We start from the raw sequence: 20703 nt of genomic DNA, 5'->3' as shown, positions 1-20703 counted from the left end.
TCCATTGTTGTAAGCATCAAAGCACCGCCTGAAAAGGCTCTCTTAACAACATATGGTCCTTCATAGTTTGGAGTCCACTTACCCCTGGAATCAGGCGCGAAAGACAAAACTTTCTTGAGCACGAGGTCACCTTCTCGGAACACACGAGGCTTGACCTTCTTATCGAATGCTTTCTTCATTCTCTGCTGATATAACTGACCATGACACATGGCAGTCAATCGCTTCTCTTCAATCAAATTCAGTTGGTCGTAACGACTCTGAATCCATTCAGCATCGGTCAACTTGGCTTCCATCAAGACTCTCATTGATGGGATCTCCACCTCTACTGGGAGCACAGCCTCCATGCCGTAAACAAGAGAAAAAGGGGTTGCCCCTGTTGAAGTGCGGACAGATGTACGATATCCATGCAAAGCGAATGGCAGCATCTCATGCCAATCTTTGTACGTAACAACCATCTTCTGGATAATCTTCTTGATATTCTTGTTAGCAGCTTCAACAACCCCATTCATCTTTGGTCTGTAAGAAGAGGAATTATGGTGTGCAATCTTGAATTCAGCGTACAACTCTTCCATCATCTTATTATTCAGATTAGATCCATTATCAGTAATGATATTATCAGGCATACCATAACGGCAAATCAGCTGATTCTTGATAAACTTCACGACCACCTGCCTAGTCACATTCGCATACGAATCGGCTTCAACCCATTTGGTGAAGTAATCAATTGCTACGAGAATAAACCTGTGCCCATTGGACGCTTTCGGTTCAATCATGCCGATCATGTCAATTCCCCACATAGAGAAAGGCCATGGTGATGAAATCACATTCAGAAGTGTCGGAGGAATATGAATTTTATCCGCATAAATCTGACACTTGTGGCATTTCTTCACATATTTGCAGCAGTCAGACTCCATTGTCAGCCAATAGTAGCCTGCTCTTAGCATCTTTCTAGCCATGGTATGTCCATTGGAATGAGTACCAAATGAACCCTCATTTGGTACTGTCAAAAGCTTTCTGGCAATCCTCGGTCCAATCATGAGACTGATCTTTCCGGAGGAGCTTGAATATCGGCGCACATGTGGCAGTCATGTGTGATATAAATCTGGAAATATAATTCAAGCGGCCAAGAAAACCTCGGACTTGCTTCTCAGTTTTGGGTGCAGTCATCTCTTGTATTGCTTTGACCTTTGCAGGATCAACCTCAATACCTCTCTCGCTGACAACAAAACCCAATAACTTGCCAGAACGGACTCCAAATGTACATTTGTTCGGATTCAGACGAAGTCTAAACTTCCTCAGACGCTGAAAAAGCTTCAACAAATGCTCAACATGTTCAACTTCCGTTCGGGACTTAGTAATCATATCATCAACATAGACCTCTATCTCCTTGTGCATCATATCATGAAACAAGGTAGTCATAGCACGTTGATACGTGGCTCCAGCGTTCTTCAAACCGAAGGGCATCACTCGATAACAGAATGTTCCCCAAGGTGTGATGAATGTTGTCTTCTCCATATCCTCGGGTGCCATCTTGATTTGATTATAACCGGAAAATCCGTCCATAAAGGAAAAGACTTTGAATTTAGATGTATTGTCTACCAACATATTAATGTGTGGTAGAGGGAATTCATCTTTCGGACTAGCTTTATTCAAATCTCTGTAATCAACACACATACGGACTTTTCCGTCCTTCTTAGGCACAGGAACAATATTGGCCACCCATAGAGGATATGTAGAAGTCACCAGAAACCCCGCATCAATTTGCTTCTGAACTTCCTCTTTGATCTTCACTGCCATATCTGGATGAGTTCTTCTGAGCTTCTACTTCACAGGCACGCACTCAGGCTTCAAAGGCAGGAAATGTTGCACAATATTTGTATCTAGACCCGGCATGTCTTCATACGACCAAGCAAAGATATCTGAATATTCTCGTAGCAAACTGATCAACCCCTTCTTGACAGACTCTTAAAGAAGTGCCCCAATCTTCACCATACGAACACAATCTTCAGACCCCAAGTTGACCGTTTCCATATCTTTGAGATGCGGCTGAATGATCTTCTTCTCGTGCTCAAGGAGACGGGTAATCTCATCAGGAATCCCTTCAACATCATCTTCCTCTGCCTCGAATACAGGGAATTCAAAATTGGGAGATGGCGTTGGATCATTATGTTCAATGGGTTTTAGAATCAACCTGCATAATGATTTTGGTTAATAAAAAACTTTAGAATTTAAACAAGCAAATCATTATGCAGATGGAAAGGTTGCTTTTATTCTTGTTTTTAGGGTTTTTTGTGATCACTGATTTCATGCAAAAGCGAAAAGGGAAAACAAAAGGAAAAACAAATGTTTAACAATGCATTAATTGAATGAAATATCATTGTATAAATGTTGCCAACAATGTCATCACTTCTCCTTTTGGCATGGGAGAAGTGTTTTGAAACAAAGTGAACATATTACGCTGACTTATGAATGACCGTAGGAACATCCACAGCGACCCAATTATGGCAGACTCCACCAGGGATAATAAAGTTACTCAAATCCTCTGCATCCTCTTCCAGAATAGCAGCAGCTTCCTCAGCTTGATCAGCATGGATGAAACCTCCACTCTTGAACAACCCTTTCTCATTGGAGACCCCAGAAGAATAGCCAATGCCAGCCCGGGACTTATTATCTTCAAGCTCGATCATCTTCCCCAAACCAGCAACTGCACCACATTCAATGGCCAGTTTCGCATCACGATAGGAAGCAAATGAAGGAAACTTCTTCTCAATTGGCTCAACAACAGACAAAGCTTGGAAAGGCGTTCCAACTTCATCCTCAGCATCAATATATGAGAAAGAAGACAAGTGGCTAACCAGGAGAGCCTTTTCTCCCCCTACCACAACCAATTTCTTGTTCTTAACGAATTTCAGCTTCTCGTGTAGGGTGGATGTCACGGCGCCAACCTCGTGAATCCATGGTCTACCAAGGAGACAGCTATAAGATGGGTGGATATCCATAACCTGAAAGGTAACTTGGAAATCACTTGGTCCAATCTTGATTGGGAGATCAACTTCCCCAATCACGGTCTTACGCGACCCATCAAAAGCTTTTACAACAACACCACTCTGCCTCATGGGAGGCCCCTGATATGACAATCTCAAAAGAGTGGTCTTTGGCAGTACATTCAGAGATGACCCAGTGTCCACCAGTATGTTGGACATGGCGTCGGTCTTGCAATTCATAGAAATATGTAAAGCCATGTTGTGGTCTCTTCCCTCCTCAGGGAGATCAGCGTCACAGAAACTCACAGTGTTGCAAGTAGTGATATTTGCAACAATACTATCAAACTGTTCAATTGTGACGTCGTGATCGACATAAGCCAAGTCCGAAACTTTCTGCAGAGCCTTCCTATAGGGTTCTGAATTCAACATCAAAGATAGTACGGAGATCTTGGACGGCGTTTGTAGAAGCTGGTCTACAACATTGTACTCACTCTTCTTGATGAGCTTCAGCATCTCATCACCTTCTTCATTCACAATGCCACTCGGGCCAACAGAAGAAGTAGGAGTCTTTTGTACAGAGGAGGGTTTGGCAACAGGTGCCAGATTCAGAACATTCACCGCAGTCCCAACCGGACGCTCAGCAGAATCAGAAACAACAACCCTAGCCTGAGGCTTAGGCGCAGAAAACACACGACCGCTACGGGTCAACCCGCTCACATCAGCAATATTAACCACAGAGGTTGAAGGCAACGACACTTCTTTCCCATCTTCCACAGCAACTGGATTGTATCGGAAGGGAATAGCTTTATCCGAAGAATAAGGCACAGGGCCTGCAGGCTTGATCACCAAAGAAGGAGAGACCTTTGGCTTGCTACCATCATAACGGATGACAACAGGCTCGGGCAATTTGAACACAGGAGAAATCACATTCACCTCTGGTTCGTCTTCATCAACATTTCTGTTTTGAAGAATCTCAATGGTACCCTTGTCCAACAGCTCTTGAAGCTCTCTTCGCACTTGGCGACAACCCAATCTATTGACGGAGCAGATACGGCATCTGTCATGGTCGTGCTTCATATGACTGTACTGACACAGCAGACGATGCAACTCGACCAATGACTGTCGAATATGGCTTACATATTTGACTTTATATTTGCCAGGGCAACCCTGGACCATGTTAACCGACTTCACATGCTCGGGCAATGGGTTCTTCGTAACATTGGGGCCTGAGTCCTCAAAGCTCAGGATGTCGCATCTCATAAGGTCTTGCACCTTAGTCTTCAATGGATAGCAGTTCTCGATATTGTGTTCCGGAGCACCGGAATGATAAACACAATGTTGATCTGGCTTGTACCACCACTGCGGGTTAGCAGGCACAGCCGGAGGATCCCTCGGGGTAATCAGTTTCCGCTCTATTAAAGAGGGATATAACTTAGCATATGACATAGGAATAGGATCGAAACTGATCTTCTTCCTATCATAATTCAAATTAGCCTGATTACTGGTGCTACCACGAGGCAGGTAAGCCTGTTGTTATGGACGATGTTGTTGTTGATACTGAGGTTGTTGCTGATTATGCTGGTGTTGCTGATGCTGATAATTGTCCCTGAAGACAGGTGCTACACTAGCCACCTGGTGCTGACGACGCACTGGCTTCCTCTTGTCAGAGGGTCTTCTAGGTTTAGCATGAGATTGCACAGCATATGCCTCCCCATCTTTCTTCTTAAACGCCCCATATCGTTTAGAAGAGCCTTCATCTTTAGACAACCGTCCTTCACGGACACCTTCCTCCAAACGCATCCCCATGTTCACCATCTCGGTGAAATCAGAGGGAGCACTCGCAACCATCCGCTCATAATAAAATGAACCAAGAGTTTTTAGAAAGATCTTAGTCATCTCCTTCTCTTCCAGCGGAGGAGTAATCTGAGCTGCCAGCTCTCGCCACCTCTGGGCGTATTACTTAAATGTCTCTTTATCCTTCTGAGACATGGCCCTGAGTTCATCCCGGTCAGGAGCCATATCAACATTATACTTGTATTGCTTGACGAAGGCTTCGCCAAGATCGTTGAAGGAACGAATGTTTGCACTATCAAGGCTCATATACCAACGAAGAGCTGCACCGGACAAACTATCCTGAAAATAATGAATCAGCAGTTGATCATTATCTGTCTGAGTAGACATTTTCCTGGCATACATAACCAGGTGAGCAAGAGGGCAGGTATTCCCTTTATATTTCTCAAAGTCAGGGACTTTGAATTTGACCGGAATCTTCACACCGGGAACCAGGCAGAGTTCAGCAGCAAACTTGCCGAACAGATCTTTCCCTCGGAGGGTCTTCAATTCCTTACGGAGCTCGAGGAATTGGTCGTTCATAGCTTCCATCTTTTCATTAACATCTGGGCCCTCAGACGGCTCAGAATGATAGATGGTGTCGTCTACCCTGGGAGTGGTATGCACGACAGGAGAAGGCATCGCAAGGACCGGGCTAGATGCCGACATAGAAGCAAAAGTAGGAGCTGGAATATCAGGCATGAAACCTGGAGGCATACCCCACGGAAACCCGGTTGGCATGGCTGGCACGAAGTGGGCACTGGCAGCTGGCACAGTTGAAGAAACCACTTAAGATATAATAGTCCTCTGGGGAGGAGTTGCAGGCGGTGGAGATGGTTGATTCTGAGCAGCCAAAAATTGCTCCATCAGAGCACTCAGTCTGGCGACCTCTTCCTTCAGCTCTCTGTTCTCTTGTTCTAACTGATCCATCACTCTTGCAGAATTGGCTCTGGTATAATACCGATGAGTCAGCTTGTCTTCAAAATAAATGAAGAGCACAGAGTTAGGCCTCAGACAAGAAGACCAGAACAATACCTGCCTATGCAAGATGATGCATGCAATGCTCGTGCATATGCTTTGTTTTTATTTCAAGAAACTTTTAGGGTTCTATTTGCAAATTTTTGAAATTTTAAAACATTAAATCGCATATGGAAAATATCTCATCAAATATATTTGAGACAAAGAAGTACAACATTGTTGATTATTACAAGGGAAAAGGAAAATAAACATCCTATGGATCCCTTGAAGCTCGAGATGCTGGAAGACGAGAAACACAAAGCTTCTTGATCTCTCTCTCTCATAAGCTGCTTCCATATCCGCTTTCTCTTTAGCAAGGCGATCATACTTCCTCTTCCAGAATTTGGAAGACTGAGGAAGCAGAGAAGTCCAGGTATCATTTGGATCATCTATCACCTGATGCTCAAGAAATTCAATCAGAGCATCCTTCTCCTTGATTTGCTGAAGCAACTCTTCTCTTTCACGGATCCAGGCACGTGAAAGGTCTTCTTCTCTCAACTCCTCTACGCCTTGGTTAGGGAGGGTTGAAGGACCAGCCACATCCAACGGTGTAGGTCTCGGATAATCATATGGCATAAGATACTCAGAAGCTCTCTGTCTGACCAAAGAAGTATAAGGCTCCAAAGCAATGCAGTTCTTCGGACCCAACTCGTTTCTACCCTTCTTGTGAATCTTGCGCCAAGCGCGGACCATCCTGGATTTCAGGCCTTGGGGATCTTTACTCTCCTGAAAGAAAACACCTTCTAACAGAATGTTATGAGGTTTATCCTTTAGGGGGAACCCAAGCTGACGACGTGCTAAGATAGGATTGTAGCTGATCCCACCACATGTACCAAGAAGAGGTACATTAGTAAATTCACCACAATAATCAATGATCTGAACAGTATCATACACGCGATCATACCAAGAGATATCATCATTAGTGAGAGACATAAGTCTCGTAGACCACCGTAGACATCCCTTGTTCTCCTTGAAAGCAACCGTCTGCGGTAAGTGAGAAATAAACCACTTATACAACAGAGGCAAACAGCACACAATAACTCCTCCACCCTCTGCATTCCTCAGATGCAAAGAGAAATAGGCATCACCCAACAAAGTAGGAACGGGATTAAGAACAGAAAAGATCCTAATGGCGTTCACATCCACAAATTTGTCGATGTTGGGGAACAATACCAAACCATAGATGAGCAACACGAATATGGCCTCAAAGGCATCCTCACTCATGGCCTTCCCATAAACTGTAGCTTGAGCAATGAGGAAATCAGAAGGAAGACCCTGAATTCCACCTTTGGTGGTCATATGCGCCTCAATAAGGGATTCATCTATGTGCAACAAGTCTGCAATCTCTCGAGAAGTCGGAATACTCTCTAAGCCACTGAACGGCACCTGATCCAGAATAGGAATACCCACAAGATGAGCATACTCCTCGAGCGTAGGCAACAGCTGAAAGTCCGGAAAAGAGAAGCAGTGATACAGAGGATCATAAAACTGCGCCAAAGTATTCATCAACCCTTCGTCAACCTGAGTAGTCAATAGAGGCAGAAGCTTTCCATAATGAGCTTTGAAACCCAAGGGATCTAATACATATGATGTCAGATTCCTTAACTCTTTCACATCAGGCTGTCTGAAGTTGTACCTCTTTGTATGCCTTTTTGGTCTTTCCATGTCTGAAAATTTTGCAAATAAAACCCTTTAAATTCCTTGAAAATTTTCTGATTTTTCTGATGACATGAATGCAGATGAATGCATGGATGCATGAATGCAACAATCACACTCAAGGATCAAGCAAGACACACCAGACAAAGGTCATGGGAAAGCTCATAGTATCCTTAATATCAATCATCCATTTTGGTGGATTATGGTTTACACCTTATCAACACCCAAGTTCCATTGATATTAACAATACATGAACCGGCTCAATCATCCTTAATATCAACCATCCATTTTGGTGGATTATGGTTTACACCTTATCGACACCCAAGTTCCATTAATATTAAGGATGTCTGAACGACTCAACCATGAATCACGGGTTTATTGAGAGTCACGAGCATGGAGTCTCGGTTAAGAACCACCCAAAGGGAGTGTACTAGGGTTTAAACCTGCCGAACATGTTCTACCAGAGGTTCCCATAGTCATCATCCCATCTTTCGAATATTATCGGAGGGACGAATACTCGTATTCCAAAAATATTCTCAAGAGAGACTCTTATGAGTGTAGTATCGCGTAACAATCGCATCAGATCTTACATCTGAACGACCTCCGCACTACGTCCTAAAAAATAGGCCAAGATGGGCTTGGTAAACTAAGGTCCTTGGCTTCTAAGGCACATGATTGAAAGAATAATGCCTAACCACAAATAACTTGTGTGACATTATTAATCCAACATGACCTCCACCAAGTGAATGGACTCGCAAGTCAACTTGCTAAGGAATACTCCACACAAGTCGACAAGACTACGCCATTCTCCTATCCTAAGGTGCACTCGAGTTCGGGTATAGAACTCATCTTACAGAGATCACCAAGCAAACAGCAATTGTATATCAAGCAATTCAAACATTACAATCAATACAGTTATCCCAAATTGTACAAAAATATGTCAAATAACAAATAAACAAATATCATACAACAAGGGTGAAAAGTAGGCAAAACCACCAAGGAAATTTTCTCCCCAGCAGAGTCGCCACTTTTCTGTAGCGGTGTATTCGTCACTGTATGATTTATTGATTAAACCAAAAGCAAAGCATACAAAGAATCGAGTCGCCACCGCACTTTTATTTATCCAAAGGAATGGCCAAAAAGTGAACAAAAGCCTAAGAAGTTTTACACATAGAAAACTAAGGAAAAGATCAGAGATCTGGGTAAGGGGTAAATTACGCAATGGGAAGGTGTTAGGCACCCAAAACGTCCTAGGTACTCCTAGGGAGCCCTTTTCACACTTGTTGTACGAAATGTTATTTGCTTATGAAATATTTATTGTGAAAACATGGATTGAAAGGATGAGAAAAGAATATACAAGTTTTATTGTTTTTGTGTTTGAACGGATGAACCCGTTGCCTACGTACCTTTCCATGGAAGGTAAGGATCAAAACGCCGTAGTTCGGCTAAAAAAAATTCCTAAATATGAGTGGATTCATTTTAAAACAAAATCCCTAAGGTCTTTCGTTATCCATGGGAGAAAACTCAACCTTATACAAACAACAAGTCCACCATGTGAGAAAAGCTTCAACTTGCTAGTGAGGGGTTAACCCTATAATAAGCAAGGAAGTCTTACAATTCAATCACTAAGGACAAAAGGTGAGATTAACATCAACCAACTAGGATAAATCAAACCTATGGCTAATGTATGAAAACTTATCCAAGAATGGACAAAGCCACAAAACAATTGAATGAGTGAGATTAACCAATTAGGATTTATTCACAAAAGAGTAGTCAAGATATGATTAGAATTCAATTCAAAAGAAGTATTATGAAAATGAAGTTTGAAAAATCAAAGGCCTAAAGCCTAGGTTTCTAATTTGAAAAGAAATGAAAATGTTTGCACAATAGCTTTCAAGTTTGAGGTTAACATGCAACTGGAGGTTTAAAGAAACAAAAGGTGGGAGGGTTAAAGGAGTAAAGCTTCTTAGATGTTCACCTTCTTGAAATCATATGTAGATGATTCAAGTGATTCCTTTGGAATAGGCAACAATGCAAGTAACAGATAACAGAGAAAATGGATACCGGATGCCAATCAATGGACTTACACTAATCTCACAAAAACAAAATGGATACCGGATGCCAATCAATGGACTTATACCAATCTCCTAAAACAAAACAAAATATGGATACCAGATGCCAATCAATGGACTTATACCAGTCTCTTAAACAAAACAAAATATGGATACCAGATGCCAATCAATGGACTTATACCAGTCTCCTAAACAAAACAAAATATGGATACCAGATGCCAATCAATGGACTTATACCAGTCTCCTACCATATCGTGGGAAACAACTGCCAATTAGTGGACTTATGCTTGTCCCCTCCATGGAAAAAACAAGATGCTTCAAAGCAAAGTTTATGAAATGATATACAAATGATGATGATAAATGCACAAAGGCACACATAAGAAAGTATATACAGATGAATCAAGTAAGCAATCAATCAAGTCAATTACCACACACTATATACAATCAATTAGGCTCAAACAAGGTTAGGCTTTACAGCCAACTGGAATGGGGTATTTTGTGCTCTTAACTCTAACATTGAGAGTTAGGGTGAAGCAGATGAAATGGAGATGAGGGGTGTGCCTCATAGCTCTTATCCCTGGCTTGGGAGAGCTTTTGAATAATAGAAGGTGTGGGAGTTCAGAAAGTAGGAACTTTTCTCCACAAGTGATTTGACTCTATAAGATCTTGGGTTAGTATTCACAATGCATCAACACATTGTGTGAGCAAGGTGAATGACACACTGAATAGCAGGAGATGGATTACACATCTCTTTTATCTGCCAATTGCCTCATAAGAGGACTTTTCTGCTTGGCACAAAAAGCAAACAATCACAAGCATTTCCTCTTAAGGAGGACTTCAGACAGGTGCCTGCCCACATAACAGGACAGGTCTTCCAAACTACATGAAGATTAGGGATTATACCTAAAGGTTAAGCAACCAAGCAAAGCAAAGTTCAAAATGAAAATAAAGCAACTTATGTACCTGTGGAAACATCAAACAAATCAGTACAAAGTTCAGACAATCAGACAACAGTCAATAAGCAACCAACAATCCCAATGTACAAAGTGTGTAAGTCAAAAGTCAAACTCAAATGAGTCAAAATCAACCTACAAAACACACAAAGATTAGTAATCAAAGGCAAACATCAATGCTCAAGTGATGGAGCATCAACAACTATGGAACTTGGATGTTCAACCTGAAATCAAAGCTCAAAGATAAGCAACAAACCACTAGGTCAAAGCCTAGGGTCAAAGGTGGAGAAAAAATTCCAAACAGAAGCTGAAAATTAACATGAATCAACTTCAAACACATCTTGAAACATTCCGAAAGGTCTCACATCAATATCATTAACCAAAAGCATTTCATGATCAATTAAAGTTCAAGGCAATTCAAAAGCTCAAATGTAGTCAACCAGAATGAAAAATCTCAATTAAATCATAAATGATTCAAAAATTACAAGAAAATTCATGAGCATTCACAACATCCATAACATGCATCACACAAAAAATCAGGACAATTGGAGATCATTTGGCATGGCAAGCACATCACATAAGTTGAACCTCAAAAGGTGTGACACAAATTGTCTCACCAACTTAGCACAATCATAAAACAGAAATGACAATTGATAAAAATACCAAATCAACACCAAAATGTCAAGCAATGTGTCTTCTTTCATCATGCAAAATTTCAGAATCATTGGATTAAAAACCAGCATTTCACAAATGTATAAGCATGGCAAGGTATCAATAGGACACATGATCAAATACCCTAGCACAAAACAAAATCCAGCCAAGCACAATTTTGGAAAAAATGATCAAAAAATAATAGACAGAGCAAAGAGCAAATAGGAAAAAATTGGGATCAAGTTGATGCATTTTTCTATTTTTTATGACTTTGTGAAGTTGAAGAAAAAATAAAAATTAAAAAAACATGTGAAGCAAGTATATGAAATATGGAGGGAAAGTGGAAAATATGTGAAAGCATTTGAAATATTTCATCCGCTGGGAATCGAACCAAGTGCCAATTCAAAAGTAGCGCTCAACCTAAACGACTGCGTTTCGTACTCAAACCCTAGCACGCGCATGCATGGCATTTAAAAAATCCGCAGGAAACCACATGAACTCGTAGCTAAATCCACAGGAAAACCTATGCGTTTCCTAGCTAAATTCGCAGGAAAACTGGAGAATGTATGAACACGATGAAGATCATGAAGATCTTCATCTGGAAATTTCCAGAAAAATTCAAAGTATCCAGAAATCAAAACTGAGCATGGCATTGTGTAAGTCTTTCATCATACATCAATAATCCACAAACATTTCATCAAGAAACAATCAAACACGCACGGATCGAAGCAAATAAGATCCATCCTCAAAAACTTTAATCAATCGTATCTCACTCAAAACAGCACCAATTTGCACGATTCAAAGCTCAACTTCATCAGCATAACAAGATTTATAACATCATGGCAAGAAAAATCAAAAACAAGAGAGTTGATTTGTAACCTCTTGAAGAGCAGATCTGGAATTGGATGGATTCAAGGCTTGTGATAGCTTCAATGTTCCTCTAGGATGCTTGTATAGGTGATTGGAAGAGAAAATGGAGCTTAATTGTGCACGAATCCACCAAAATTTGGAATCACCATTGTTGCTTCAAGCTTGGTGTATGCTTCAATCTTGCATTGCTTGCTTCAATTCCACGTGCAAATCTTCTTAATAATACCTCAGGAACAAGAATCAAGCAAGAGAATTGGCTTGGATGTGAAGAATTTGCAAGAAATTTTGAGAGGAAATTTTGAGAACTTTGATCTAGATCTGAAAAAATGAATGCTAATCTGAAAAACAGTTAGGGTTTTGGTTTATATATGCCATGCTAATCACTCTGTAATCATGTTTAAGCCAATTGGTAAGTGAGTTTAGCAAAAATGAGGTGTAAGTGCAAATTGCCTTTTTCACCTTATGCATGAAGTGCATGCATGAACAGTGCACGAAATCTGATTTATTTTCACTCAAAATCTGATTTTGGAGCCAATGGTGGTGGGAAAAAGATCAAGCCATGCACCAATTTTAAATTTCAAAATTTCCCTCCAAAAATCAATGAATTAGCAAGTGCTCATATGATGATAATTTGTGCAATGCAATGCATGATTTGAAAATTAGAGGTCAAAAGGAGAAGAATGCAAAAAGAGCCATCCATTTTGGAGCTTTGGTTGAGAAGTTATGTCCATTTGAATCTTCAAGTACACTTTGCCATGTTTTGATCATATCTCCTTAACCACACATGAGAAATTGATGATCTTGGACTTTTTGGAAATGGGAGAGAAATATCTACAACTTGCATGTTCAACACAATTTCATTTGAAGCCTTCTTGATGATGTAATTTGATGTTGAAGTTAGGCTAAAACCTTTCCATTTTTGGCAAATTCAAATTATAGGTCACTTTCTATTTTTGGAAAGTTTTGACCTGACTTTAAATTCTTCAATGTGAATGTTTCAAATTTCAAATGAGACTTGTTTGAACATGAATGAAGTATTTCTAATCAATTCCCACCTCCAAATCCACAGTTGACTTTGTTGTTGACTTTCTAGGCCTTCAGTTGACTAGGAATTGTTCTGATGAGATTCAAGCCTCTACCACTTGGGATTTTGCTTCAAAATGACATCATAGCTCATATGAACTCTTGATAATGATTGTGGGGTCCAAATTCTCAAGAATGGTCACCACCTATTGCTTAATGAATGCCTTTGATTGTCTTAACCTGTGATTGCTTCATCTGCAAGACAAAGGTTAGATGACATATTTTTGTACTTTTGGTTAGTGATAAAAAAGAAAACAATGATATACAAATGCAAACATGCTTGGTGATCAAGAACCACTCTCAAAAATATAACCAACCCACTGGGAAGGAGGCAAGGTGCACAATGATCCTTGAGGCAATGAAATGTTATGATATGATGCCATGAGGGATCTTAGGGGCAAAATTGGGGTCTTACAATACCCATCACATTCATAGCACTATACTTCTTTTCCTTCTTTGGGCTTATCATCTGACCTTGCTCTTCTTTCAGCATTGTTGGATCTACTGATGTCAAGTGAGATGTTCTTGACATTAGCCTTGGATCTTACATCCATCTTTTTCAGCAGTCTGTTGAACTGTCTTCCCAGCATTGCTACTTCTTTTGACAAGTCTTCATCAACATCCTGACTGTTTTCATCTTTTGTGTTTGACATGAAGGTCATGCTTTTGGTTTTCTTTTCAGAACCATCATTTAATCCCATCTCAAATGTTTGGAGGGAACCAATTAGCTCATCAACTCTCATGTTGGAGATGTCTTGGGATTCTTCTATGGCTGTTACTTTCATAGCAAATCTCTTAGGGAGTGACTTGAGTATTTTCCTTACCAGCTTCTCATCTGACATCTTTTCTCCCAGGGCTCCTGAGGCATTTGCAATTTCAAGAATGCTCATATGAAATTCATGTATGTTTTCATCTTCTTTCATCCTTAGATTTTCAAACTTGGAGGTGAGCAATGATAACATGAAATAATATCACATTTTTGGACTTGATTTAATTAAATTATATTATTATTTGATCCGGTTTATTTTATATTATTCGATATTACTTGGTATTTTCCTTCTATTTATTTCAGGTAACATTATTTGAAGCATATGTGAAAAAGAAAGAAATGGGGGTGCAAAAAGAGGATTCTCTAGGAAAAGCATTCCACTAAAGCCTAGCCCACAACTACAAAGGAGAAGCGTTGTGATGCTGTGACGACTGCCACACAAGGCGTGACGAGCGTCACGCCCCTCTGCTCAGTGTTACGAGCGTAACACATGGTGTGACGAACGTCACACCCCCACTCCTATTTTTCTGCTTTGACGCGCGTAACAAAAGCACGTTCGCCCTTTTTCTTCGCTTGACTCGTTGACACACTAGGAAACCTACTGAAGGAACTTTTAGGAAACGGTTACATGATGGATGAATATAAATAGATCTTAAGTGGTGCCCTGTCGCCTCTCTCCTTTTTTCCGCCGTGCAAGCTTTTACAGCAATATATTTTACAGCATTCAACTTTCTTAGCATTTTTATTTCCTTTTCTTTTCTAGTTAATTTCCAAAGCATTGAATTTATTTTCTTTCACACTAGTTTCTACACCGGAAACTATTGTGTAGTTTTTACTGGATCTAACCTTACGTTAGGTCATAGTATTTTATTCCTTCGCCTTTATTTTCCTGTCCGAACGAAGATTGTGAAGAACAAATCCAACCGGTTTGTGGTGGAGTGTTCAAGCATCGAAGCTAGGGAAGAACCAAGATTTCTATTAATTTTACAGGTTCATTAATTTATTGTTTTAATTTATATATGCTCTGTACTGCTGTTTATCTATACTGTTTGTCTGATATGGCTGTATTTAAGCATAATTATTGTTTAGGCTTGTTTAGCATGTCCGGATAAATAAACTTAGATATCGGTATGTAAAGTAAGCGGAATAAAGGAATCAAAACTAAGTTGGTTTAAATTTATGTAAAAAAATATAGTCACTCTTTTTATGGTCTCAATTTACAGAGTTAATACCAAAGTTTTTGTACGAGAGTAAAAAACATAAAGAAGTTAAAATCAATAGAACGACGGTTTGAGCTTTTAACTGGACAGTGTAAATTGGACATTAACTTTAAATCAGGACGAAAGCAATTTTTAGAGTTAATTAAATTCTAATCATTTTCAAAAAGTATTTTTAAAGGTTAAATGTGTGGACGAGAGTTAAGCATTTAAGTTTAATCATATAATCTAAGTCAACAGAGCGAGAGTTTGAGACGAGGGTGTTTAAACGGTTAGTATTTTAATAAAAAGAGTTTCTATAGATTCTATTGTTTTCAAAAAGTGATTTTAGACTTAACTAAATAGTGAGAGCGTACGTTAATATAAAGTCATAGTCTGATTCAACAGAGCGAGAGTTTGAGAAAATATTTTTAATCAATAGTGTCTACTGAAAAGACTTATTTTAAGACTAAGAAACAACGAAGATTTGATTCCCTAATTACGAAGAACTACATACTGATATCCGCGTATTTGATATTTAATCTAGATCCGATTTTAGTTTTACTTTTCCCCTAATCAACAAAGTATCATCCGCCTTAGCTTTACGAAGTAATCTTAGAAAAACGATATATCGATTCATTAAGTCCCTGTGGGATCGATATCTTTTAAAACTACGCGATTAGACTGTGCACTTGCAGTCAATACCCCAATCGACTCATAAAGTCGCGATCAAGTTTTTGGCGCCGTTGTCGGGGACTTTCACTACGCCAAAAACTGGAATAGACAGCGCACCTTAGAGGGCGCTTTATTACAAAAGCGCTCTCTAAAGTGAAGCGAAAAATAAGGAGCAATAGACAGCGCACTTTAGAGGGCGCTTTTGTAATAAAGCGCCCTCTAAGGTGAAGCGAAAAAATAAGGAGGAGATAGAGGGACAACAATACATGGCGCTTTTTAGAAAGCGCCCTCTAAGGTTATCCTTAGAGGGCGCTTTTAATAAAGCGCTGTTATAAGTCCATGTGCATTTCCAACTTATAAAGCGCTTCTGGAAAGCCTTAGAGAGCGCTTCCATAAGCGCCCTCTTAGGCCCCCTTTAGAGGGCGCTTTTTTTCCACAAGCGCCCTCTAAGGTGAAACGAAAAAATAAGGAGGAGATAGAGGGACAACAATACATGGCGCTTTTTAGAAAGCGCCCTCTAAGGTTACCCTTAGAGGGCGCTTTTAATAAAGCGCTGTTATAAGTCCATGTGCATTTCCAGCTTATAAAGCGCTTCTGGAAAGCCTTAGAGAACGCTTCCATAAGCGCCCTCTTAGGCCCCCTTTAGAGGGCGCTTTTTTTCCACAAGCGCCCTCTAATGTCCCCTTTAGTAAACATTAAAATTATAACATACTGCGCGTTTTGTTATTTCACTATCTGTTATTTTCGTTCTTTTTCACGTTAGGGTTCTAAGGCGTTTTCCTTCCACCTCTGTTAGATCTACATTATTACTGCGCGTTTCCTCCTTCTACCAATCAAAGGTACACGCTTTGCCCAATTTCTGTTTTATGTTATTGCTTTGTTTTAGCTTTGCCCAATTTCTGTTTTATGTTATTGTTGTCTATGCTACGTTTGTTTCGACCTGTAAAGTTTCAATATTCATAGTCATTTAAATAGTTTGGGTTTATTAGGAAATTGACGGTTGGTTTTTAGTGACCATGATAGCGCATGCAATGGGACTATATTACCCAGTAGTTAGGGTTATACGACCTATGAACATATGATTTTGTGTCAACACCAGTATCATTAGAAACCTAGGTCCGAATGTGTTTGAACTCTTCTGAAATTGTTTTTTGTTTATTCTAATTAGTAATGGATAATACATGGATGTCTTCCAATCGATTGTCGAGAGAGTACGAGAATGGGGTATCAGAATTCGTTAAGTTTGCCGTTGCGCACGCCGAAGACCCCAGTAGAATGATATGTCCTTGCTTGGGTTGTTGTTATGGGAAACGGGTTGACGCAGTTCAGTTGACATCGCATCTAATGAGGCATGGAATTGATCGAAGTTATACATGTTGGAATTTTCATGGTGAGAAAAGTAACGAGAATGTTGAACCGGGGGATAGTACGACCTATGCCTCAAACTATAGTGGCGCAGATACATACGATTGTGATCGAGTTGAAGAGATTGCGGAAGCACTTGAAGGAGATCTTAAGGATTGTCCCGAAATGTTTGAGAGGTTGGTAAGTGATGCAGAGAAACCTTTGTATGATGGTTGCACTAAATTCACAAGATTGTCTGCGGTATTAAAGTTGTACAACTTAAAGGCGGGCAATGGATGGTCGGATAAAAGTTTCACAGAGTTATTAGCCCTTTTGAAAGATATGCTTCCTGAGGATAATGTTCTTCCCAATCAAACATATGAGACCAAAAAGATGTTGTGCTCTATTGGCATGAGCTATGATAAGATACATGCATGTCCAAACGATTGCGTTTTGTTTCGAAATGAGTATGCATCGTTAAATGAGTGTCTTAAATGCGGTGTCTCGCGATATAAGAACAAGTTGTCTCCAGCAAAAGTCTTGTGGTATTTTCTTGTTATTCCGAGATTTAGACGCATGTTTCGTAGTGAAACCGATTCAAGACACTTGACCTGGCATGCAGATGAAAGAATTATAGATGGAAAGTATCGACATCCGACAGATTCACCATAGTGGTTGAAAATTGATAATGATTATCCTGAATTTGGAGAAGAATCAAGAAACCTTCGCTTGGCATTATCTACTGATGGAATGAACCCACACGGTATCCAGAGTATCTCACACAGTACATGGCCTGTGATTATTATGATTTATAACCTACCTCCATGGCTATGTATGAAGCGTAAGTACATGATGTTGTCTATGTTGATTTCTGGTCCTAAACAACCAGGGAATGACATAGACGTGTACTTGAAGCCCTTAATCGAAGATTTAAAGATTTTGTGGGAGACCGGTGTGGAGGTTTATGATGGATATAGGAAAGAAAGTTTCAACTTGAGGGCGATGTTGTTTGGCACAATTAATGATTTTCCAGCATACGGAAATCTATCAGGGTATAGCATAAAAGGTCAATGTGCGTGTCCTATTTGTGAAGATAAAACAGATTGGAAGCGCTTGGAGTTTGGTCAGAAGAATGTCTTTCTCGGTCATCGGAGATTCTTAAATTCAAATCATCACTACCGTGGATGGAGAAAGGCGTTCAATGGAGAGACAGAACAAGGCAGAGCTCCACCTATATTGACGGGTGATCAAATTTTTGAAAAGGTGAATGATTTGGATACTCAGTTTGGCAAGCCTTTTGCCCACACACTTGTCAAAAGTGGGTGGAAGAAGAGGTCCGTTTTTTTTTAATTGCCGTATTGGAAGTCCTTGTATGTGAGACATTTTCTTGATGTTATGCATATTGAAAAAAATGTATTTGAAAGTGTTATTGGCACGTTACTCAATATACAAGGAAAGTCTAAGGATGGCCTTAAGGCAAGAAAGGACTTGATAGCGATGGGAATAAGAACTGAATTAGGACCCTTGAAGAAAGGAAAACGAACATATCTACCTCCTGCTCCTTATACTCTATCTAGAAAGGAGAAAAAAACATTGTGTAAGTTTCTAAGTGAAGTTAAAGTTCCAGAAGGGTACTCTTCAGATATTAGAAGACTTGTGTCTATGAAAGACCTCAAGTTAAAGAGTTTAAAGACCCATGATTGCCATGTTATAATGGAACATTTCTCCCAATAGGTATACGTTCTATTCTTCCATAAAAAGTAAGAAGCTCTATAACTAAGTTGTGTTCTTTCTTCAAGTCAATTTGCAGTAAGGTGATCAATCCTGCGATCTTACCAATGTTGCAAAAAGAAATCGTTATTACTTTGTGTGAGCTTGAAATGTTTTTTCCTCCATCATTTTTTGACATAATGGTACATCTAGTTGTTCATCTTGTGAAAGAGACACAATTGTGTGGACCAGCTTATATGAGATGGATGTACCCTGTTGAACGTTATATGAAAATATTAAAAGGGTACGTGAAGAACCGAAGTCGACCAGAAGGTTGTATGGTTGAAAGATACATTGTTGAAGAAGCGATTGAGTTTTGTACTGAATATTTGTCTAATGTTCAGTCAATCGGACTCCCCAAGTCTCAGCTTGTCGAAAAGAAAGAAGGAAAAAATCTAATTGGAAATAAAATCGTGGCAGTATCAAGGGTCGAACGGGATCAAGTGCATTTGTATGTTCTGCACAATGAGAATGAGGTTGAGCCGTATGTTGAAATTCACAAGGATGTTCTCCGAGGTTTAAATCCCAATAGAAACGAAAATTGGATAGTACGAGAGCACAATCGATGTTTTATACCTTGGTTTAAGGATCATATTTATTCAAAGTATTATTCAGATCTCGCTTCAATAACAAAAAGGTTGAGATGCTTAGCATATGGTCCAAGTTTCCATGTTTTTTCTTATAGCGCATACGCGATTAATGGATACACATTTTATACTAAAGAACAAGATGATAAAAGTACTATGCAGAATAGTGGTGTCACCGTGGTAGCTGAAGCAATGCACATATCAAGTGTGAAGGACTTAAACCCCAAATTTGCAAATCTGTCGTATTTTGGTGTTATCGAGCGCATTTGGGTGTTTGATTATGAGAAGTTTCAGATTCCTATATTTGGTTGCAAGTGGGTTGAAAATAATAACGGCATTCGAATGGATAAGTCAGGATTTTTGCAAGTGGATCTTAATAGGGTGGGATACAAAGATGAGTCTTTTATTCTAGCCTCTCAAGCTAGACAAGTGTTCTATGTCAATGATCCGAAAAGTACGAAATGGTCTATAGTTCTTTTTTCCAACAAAGTAATTGATGAAAACACTGGAGATCAAGGTGATATTGATGTTGAGATTGAATCGTTTACCAGAAATGATCAAGATGAGAATATTATATCAAATGATTCATATATTAGAAATGATCATAATGAGGGTATTTGGATCAATCCAACCGTCCGTGTTGTTAAGAGACATGTAGAACATATTCCAACCAAGAAAAGAAAGAGAACTTAGTGAAAAAGGTACAGGTCAAATGATTTTAATTGTTTTCTTTATTACAGGTAAAATGACTTTTATGATTTTAATTATTTTTACATTTGTCATCTGATTTTAATTGTTTTCTTTATTACAGGTAAAATGGCTATTATGAAGTCGATCATTCGTGCAAGGGGCAAGGGATACTCGAAAGTATCAATTGATATTTGTTTAGATGGAGATGTTCCATTGTCGTCAAGCCTCATTCGCGTAGATGATGATGCTGGATATTTGAAAGTATCCCTCTACGACAATGGAACATGTCCATCTAAACAAATATCAATTCTATCTTCAAAAGATAAGAGACCAAAAATATAAGGGGATTACGCAGCAAATCGAGTCAGTTGCATAAAAAAAAAAGGTATAAACATAATTATATGATATTTATGCATAGAAAATGTTAATTCTTGATCTTATACATCACCTAACTAATTTTATGATATTTTAGGTTCATGCTATTGATATTGAACAAAAAGAGGTTGTTGCTAAGAAGACTGCTGCTAGCAAAAAAAACATACATCTCAGAGATGCT

Source organism: Lathyrus oleraceus, chromosome 4 (assembly GCF_024323335.1).
Source record: "Lathyrus oleraceus cultivar Zhongwan6 chromosome 4, CAAS_Psat_ZW6_1.0, whole genome shotgun sequence".
Classification (NCBI taxonomy): Eukaryota; Viridiplantae; Streptophyta; class Magnoliopsida; order Fabales; family Fabaceae; genus Lathyrus; species Lathyrus oleraceus.
Note: the sequence above shows the minus strand (reverse complement) of the source record.